Below are 7095 nucleotides of genomic sequence, written 5' to 3'. Positions count from 1 at the left end.
GGATTTTTTCAAAAAAAGTTGTTCAGACGTCGAGGGCTAATTCTGTTTCCGATGATAAAAACTCACCTGTTTACACCGAAAAACCCTTCAGGGGATCGTTTGCAACAGTTTAGCACCATCTTTGAATGAATTGCAAAACGTCAGAAATTTTGAAGAAATTGTGTACACGCGGTTAGGGATTTTTTCAAAAAAAGTTGTTCAGAAGTCGTGGGCTAATTATGTTTCCGATGATAAAAACCCACCTGATTCCACTGAAAAACCTTTCAGGGGATCCTTTGCAACAGTTCAGCACCATTTTTGAATGAATTGCAGAACATCAGATTTTTTGCTGAAATTGTGACCGCGCGGCTTAGGGATTTTTCAAAAAAAGTTGTTCAGAGGTCGAGGGCTAATTCTGTTTCCGATGATAAATACCCACCTGTTTCCACCGAAAAACCCTTCAGGGGATCTTTTGCAACAGTTTAGTGCCATCTTTGAATGAATTGCAGAACGTCAGATTTTTGCTGAAATTGTGACCGCGCGGCTTAGGGATTTTTTCAAAAAAAGTTGTTCAGACGTCGAGGGCTAATTCTGCTTCCGGTGATAAAAACTCACCTGTTTCCACTGAAAAACCTTTCAGGGGATCGTTTGCAAACCCTTCAGGGGATCGTTTGCAACAGTTTAGCACCATCTTTGAATGAATTGCAGAACGTCAGAAATTTTGAAGAAATTGTGACCGCGCGGTTAGGGATTTTTTCAAAAAAAGTTGTTCAGACGTCGTGGGCTAATTTTGTTTCCGATGATAAAAACCCACCTGATTCCACTGAAAAACCTTTCAGGGGTTCCTTTGCAACAGTTCAGCACCATATTTTTGCTGAAATTGTGACCGCGAGCCTTAGGGATTTTTTCAAAAAAAGTTGTTCAGACGTCGAGGGCTAATTCTGCTTCCGATGATAAATAGCCACCTGTTTCCACCGGAAAACCCTTCAGGGGATCGTTTGCAACAGTTTAGCACCATTTTTGAGTGAATTGCAGAACGCCAGAAATTTTGAAGAAATTGTGACCGCGCGGCTTAGGGATTTTTTCAAAAAAAGTGGTTCAGACGTCGAGGGCTAATTTGCTTTCCGATGATAAATACCCACCTGTTTCCACCGAAAAACCCTTCAGGGGATCTTTTGCAACAGTTTAGTGCCATCTTTGAATGAATTGCAGAACGTCAAATTGTTGCTGAAATTGTGACCGCGCGGCTTAGGGATTTTTTCAAAAAAAGTTGTTCAGACGTCGAGGGCTAATTCTGTTTCCGATGATAAAAACCCACCTGTTTCCACTGAAAAACCTTTCAGGGGATCCTTTGCAACAATTCAGCACCATTTTTGAATGAATTGCAGAACGTCAGATTTTTGCTGAAATTGTCACCGCGCGGCTTAGGGATTTTTTCAAAAAAAGTTGTTCAGACGTCGAGGGCTAATTCTGTTTCCAATGATAAATACCCACCTGTTTCCACCGAAAAACCCTTCAGGGGATCTTTTGCAACAGTTTAGTGCCATCTTTGAATGAATTGCAGAACGTCAAATTTTTGCTGAAATTGTGACCGCGCGGCTTAGGGATTTTTTCAAAAAAAGTTGTTCAGACGTCGAGGGCTAATTCTGTTTCCGATGATAAAAACCCACCTGTTTCCACTGAAAAACCTTTCAGGGGATCCTTTGCAACAATTCAGCACCATTTTTGAATGAATTGCAGAACGTCAGATTTTTGCTGAAATTGTCACCGCGCGGCTTATGGATTTTTTCAAAAAAAGTTGTTCAGACGTCGAGGGCTAATTCTGTTTCCGATGATAAAAACCCACCTGATTCCACCGATAAACCCTTCAGGGGATCCTTTGCAGCAGTTTAGCACCATCTTTGAATGAATTGCAGAACGTCAGATTTTTGCTGAAATTGTGACCGCGCGGCTTAGGGATTTTTTCAAAAAAAGTTCTTCATACGTCGAGGGCTAATTCTGTTTCCGATGATAAATACCCACCTGTTTCCACCGAAAAACCCTTCAGGGGATCGTTTGCAACAGTTTAGCACCATCTTTGAATGAATTGCAGAACGTCAGAAATTTTGAAGAAATTGTGACCGCGCGGTTAGGGATTTTTTAAAAAAAAGTTGTTCAGACGTCGTGGGCTAATTATGTTTCCGATGATAAAAACCCACCTGATTCCACTGAAAAACCTTTCAGGGAATCCTTTGCAACAGTTCAGCACCATTTTTGAATGAATTTCAGAACGTCAGATTTTTGCTGAAATTGTGACCGCGCGGCTTAGGGATTTTTTCAAAAAAAGTTGTTCAGACGTGAAGGGCTAATTCTGTTTCTGATGATAAAAACCCACCTGTTTCCACTGAAAAACCTTTCAGGGGATCCTTTGTAACAATTCATCACCATTTTTGAATGAATTGCAGAACGTCAGATTTTTGCTGAAATTGTGACCGCGCGGCTTAGGGATTTTTTCAAAAAAAGTTGTTCAGATGTCGTGGGCTAATTCTGTTTCCGATGATAAAAACCCACCTGATTCCACTGAAAAACCTTTCAGGGGATCGTTTGCAACAGTTTGGCACCATTTCTGAGTGAATTGCAGAACGTCAGATTTTTCCTGAAATTGTGACCGCGCGGCTTAGGGATTTTTTCAAAAAATGTTGTTCAGACGTCGTGGGCTAATTATGTTTCCGATGATTAAAACCCACCTGATTCCACTGAAAAACCTTTCAGGGGATCCTTTGCAACAGTTCAGCACCATTTTTGAATGAATTTCAGAACGTCAGATTTTTGCTGAAATTGTGACCGCGAGCCTTAGGGATTTTTTCAAAAAAAGTTGTTCAGACGTCGAGGGCTAATTCTGCTTCCGATGATAAATACCCACCTGTTTCCACCGGAAAACCCTTTAGGGGATCGTTTGCAACAGTTTAGCACCATTGTTGAGTGAATTGCAGAACGCCAGAAATTTTGAAGAAATTGTGACTGCGCGGCTTAGGGATTTTTGCAAAAAAAGTTGTTCAGAGGTCGAGGGCTAATTCTGTTTCCGATGATAAATACCCACCTGTTTCCACCGAAAAACCCTTCAGGGGATCTTTTGCAACAGTTTAGTGCCATCTTTGAATGAATTGCAGAACGTCAAATTTTTGCTGAAATTGTGACCGCGCGGCTTAGGGATTTTTTCAAAAAAAGTTGTTCAGACGTCGAGGGCTAATTCTGTTTCGGATGATAAAAACCCACCTGTTTCCACTGAAAAACCTTTCAGGGGATCGTTTGCAACAGTTTGGCACCATTTCTGAGTGAATTGCAGAACGTCAGATTTTTCCTGAAATTGTGACCGCGCGGCTTAGGGATTTTTTCAAAAAAAGTTGTTCAGACCTCGTGGGCTAATTATGTTTCCGATGATAAAAACCCACCTGATTCCACTGAAAAACCTTTCAGGGGATCCTTTGCAACAGTTCAGCACCATTTTTGAATGAATTTCAGAACGTCAGATTTTTGCTGAAATTGTGACCGCGAGCCTTAGGGATTTTTTCAAAAAAAGTTGTTCAGACGTCGAGGGCTAATTCTGTTTCGGATGATAAAAACCCACCTGTTTCCACTGAAAAACCTTTCAGGGGATCCTTTGCAACAGTTCAGCACCATTTTTGAATGAATTGCAGAACATCAGATTTTTTGCTGAAATTGTGACTGCGCGGCTTAGGGATTTTTCAAAAAAAGTTGTTCAGAGGTCGAGGGCTAATTCTGTTTCCGATGATAAATACCCACCTGTTTCCACCGAAAAACCCGTCAGGGGATCTTTTGCAACAGTTTAGTGCCATCTTTGAATGAATTGCAGAACGTCAAATTTTTGCTGAAATTGTGACCGCGCGGCTTAGGGATTTTTTCAAAAAAAGTTGTTCAGACGTCGAGGGCTAATTCTGTTTCCGATGATAAAAACCCACCTGCTTCCACTGAAAAACCTTTCAGGGGATCCTTTGCAACAATTCATCACCATTTTTGAATGAATTGCAGAACGTCAGATTTTTGCTGAAATTGTGACCGCGCGGCTTAGGGATTTTTTCAAGAAAAGTTCTTCAGATGTCGTGGGCTAATTCTGTTTCCGATGATAAAAACTCACCTGTTTACACCGAAAAACCCTTCAGGGGATCGTTTGCAACAGTTTAGCACCATCTTTGAATGAATTGCAAAACGTCAGAAATTTTGAAGAAATTGTGTACACGCGGTTAGGGATTTTTTCAAAAAAAGTTGTTCAGAAGTCGTGGGCTAATTATGTTTCCGATGATAAAAACCCACCTGATTCCACTGAAAAACCTTTCAGGGGATCCTTTGCAACAGTTCAGCACCATTTTTGAATGAATTGCAGAACATCAGATTTTTTGCTGAAATTGTGACCGCGCGGCTTAGGGATTTTTCAAAAAAAGTTGTTCAGAGGTCGAGGGCTAATTCTGTTTCCGATGATAAATACCCACCTGTTTCCACCGAAAAACCCTTCAGGGGATCTTTTGCAACAGTTTAGTGCCATCTTTGAATGAATTGCAGAACGTCAGATTTTTGCTGAAATTTTGACCGCGCGGCTTAGGGATTTTTTCAAAAAAAGTTGTTCATACGTCGTGGGCTAATTCTGTTTCCGATGATAAAAACCCACCTGATTCCACTGAAAAACCTTTCAGGGGATCGTTTGCAACAGTTTGGCACCATTTCTGAGTGAATTGCAGAACGTCAGATTTTTCCTGAAATTGTGACCGCGCGGCTTAGGGATTTTTTCAAAAAAAGTTGTTCAGACGTCGTGGGCTAATTATGTTTCCGATGATAAAAACCCACCTGATTCCACTGAAAAACCTTTCAGGGGATCCTTTGCAACAGTTCAGCACCATTTTTGAATGAATTTCAGAACGTCAGATTTTTGCTGAAATTGTGACCGCGAGCCTTAGGGATTTTTTCAAAAAAAGTTGTTCAGACGTCGAGGGCTAATTCTGCTTCCGATGATAAATACCCACCTGTTTCCACCGGAAAACCCTTCAGGGGATCGTTTGCAACAGTTTAGCACCATTTTTGAGTGAATTGCAGAACGCCAGAAATTTTGAAGAAATTGTGACTGCGCGGCTTAGGGATTTTTGCAAAAAAAGTTGTTCAGAGGTCGAGGGCTAACTCTGTTTCCGATGATAAATACCCACCTGTTTCCACCGAAAAACCCTTCAGGGGATCGTTTGCAACAGTTTAGCACCATCTTTGAATGAATTGCAAAACGTCAGAAATTTTGAAGAAATTGTGTACACGCGGTTAGGGATTTTTTCAAAAAAAGTTGTTCAGAAGTCGTGGGCTAATTATGTTTCCGATGATAAAAACCCACCTGATTCCACTGAAAAACCTTTCAGGGGATCCTTTGCAACAGTTCAGCACCATTTTTGAATGAATTGCAGAACATCAGATTTTTTGCTGAAATTGTGACCGCGCGGCTTAGGGATTTTTCAAAAAAAGTTGTTCAGAGGTCGAGGGCTAATTCTGTTTCCGATGATAAATACCCACCTGTTTCCACCGAAAAACCCTTCAGGGGATCTTTTGCAACAGTTTAGTGCCATCTTTGAATGAATTGCAGAACGTCAGATTTTTGCTGAAATTTTGACCGCGCGGCTTAGGGATTTTTTCAAAAAAAGTTGTTCATACGTCGTGGGCTAATTCTGCTTCCGATGATAAAAACCCACCTGATTCCACTGAAAAACCTTTCAGGGGTTCCTTTGCAACAGTTCAGCACCATTTCTGAATGAATTTCAGAACGTCAGATTTTTGCTGAAATTGTGACCGCGCGGCTTAGGGATTTTTTCAAAAAAAGTTGTTCAGATGTCGTGGGCTAATTCTGTTTCCGATGATAAAAACCCACCTGATTCCACTGAAAAACCTTTCAGGGGATCGTTTGCAACAGTTTGGCACCATTTCTGAGTGAATTGCAGAACGTCAGAAATTTTGAAGAAATTGTGACCGCGCGGCTTAGGAATTTTTTTCAAAAAAAGTTGTTCAGACGTCGAGGGCTAATTCTGTTTCCGATGATTAAAACCCTCCTGATTCCACCGAAAAACCCTTCAGGGGATCCTTTGCAACAGTTTAGCACCATCTTTGAATGAATTGCAGAATGTCAGATTTTTGCTGAAATTGTGACCGCGCGGCTTAGGGATTTTTTCAAAAAAAGTTGTTCAGACGTCGAGGGCTAATTCTGTTTCCGATGATAAAAACCCACCTGATTCCACTGAAAAACCTTTCAGGGGATCCTTTGCAACAGTTCAGCACCATCTTTGACTGAATTGCAGAACGTCAGATTTTTGCTGAAATTGTGACCGCGCGGCTTAGGGATTTTTTCAAAATAAGTTCTTCAGACGTCGAGGGCTAATTCTGTTTCCGATGATAAATATCCACCTGTTTCCACCGAAAAACCCTTCAGGGGATCGTTTGCAACAGTTTAGCACCATCTTTGAATGAATTGCAAAACGTCAGAAATTTTGAAGAAATTGTGACCGCGTGGTTAGGGATTTTTTCAAAAAAAGTTCAGACGTCGTGGGCTAATTATTTTTCCGATGATAAAAACCCACCTGATTCCACTGAAAAACCTTTCAGGGGATCCTTTGCAACAGTTCAGCACCATTTTTGAATGAATTGCAGAACATCAGATTTTTTGCTGAAATTGTGACCGCGCGGTTTAGGGATTTTTTCAAAAAAAGTTGTTCAGAGGTCGAGGGCTAATTCTGTTTCCGATGATAAATACCCACCTGTTTCCACCGAAAAACCCTTCAGGGGATCCTTTGCAACAGTTCAGCACCATCTTTAACCGAATTGCAGAACGTCAGATTTTTGCTGAAATTGTGACCGCGCGGCTTCGGGATTTTTTCAAAAAAAGTTGTTCAGACGTCGAGGGCTAATTCTGTTTCCGGTGATAAAAACTCACCTGTTTCCACTGAAAAACCTTTCAGGGGATCGTTTGCAAACCCTTCAGGGGATCGTTTGCAACAGTTTAGCACCATCTTTGAATGAATTGCAGAACGTCAGAAATTTTGAAGAAATTGTGACCGCGCGGTTAGGGATTTTTTCAAAAAAAGTTGTTCAGATGTC

Source organism: Podarcis melisellensis, assembly GCF_964234715.1.
Source record: "Podarcis melisellensis genome assembly, contig: HAP1_SCAFFOLD_20, whole genome shotgun sequence".
In the NCBI taxonomy this organism is placed as follows: domain Eukaryota; kingdom Metazoa; phylum Chordata; class Lepidosauria; order Squamata; family Lacertidae; genus Podarcis; species Podarcis melisellensis.
This window is presented reverse-complemented; position numbering follows the sequence as displayed.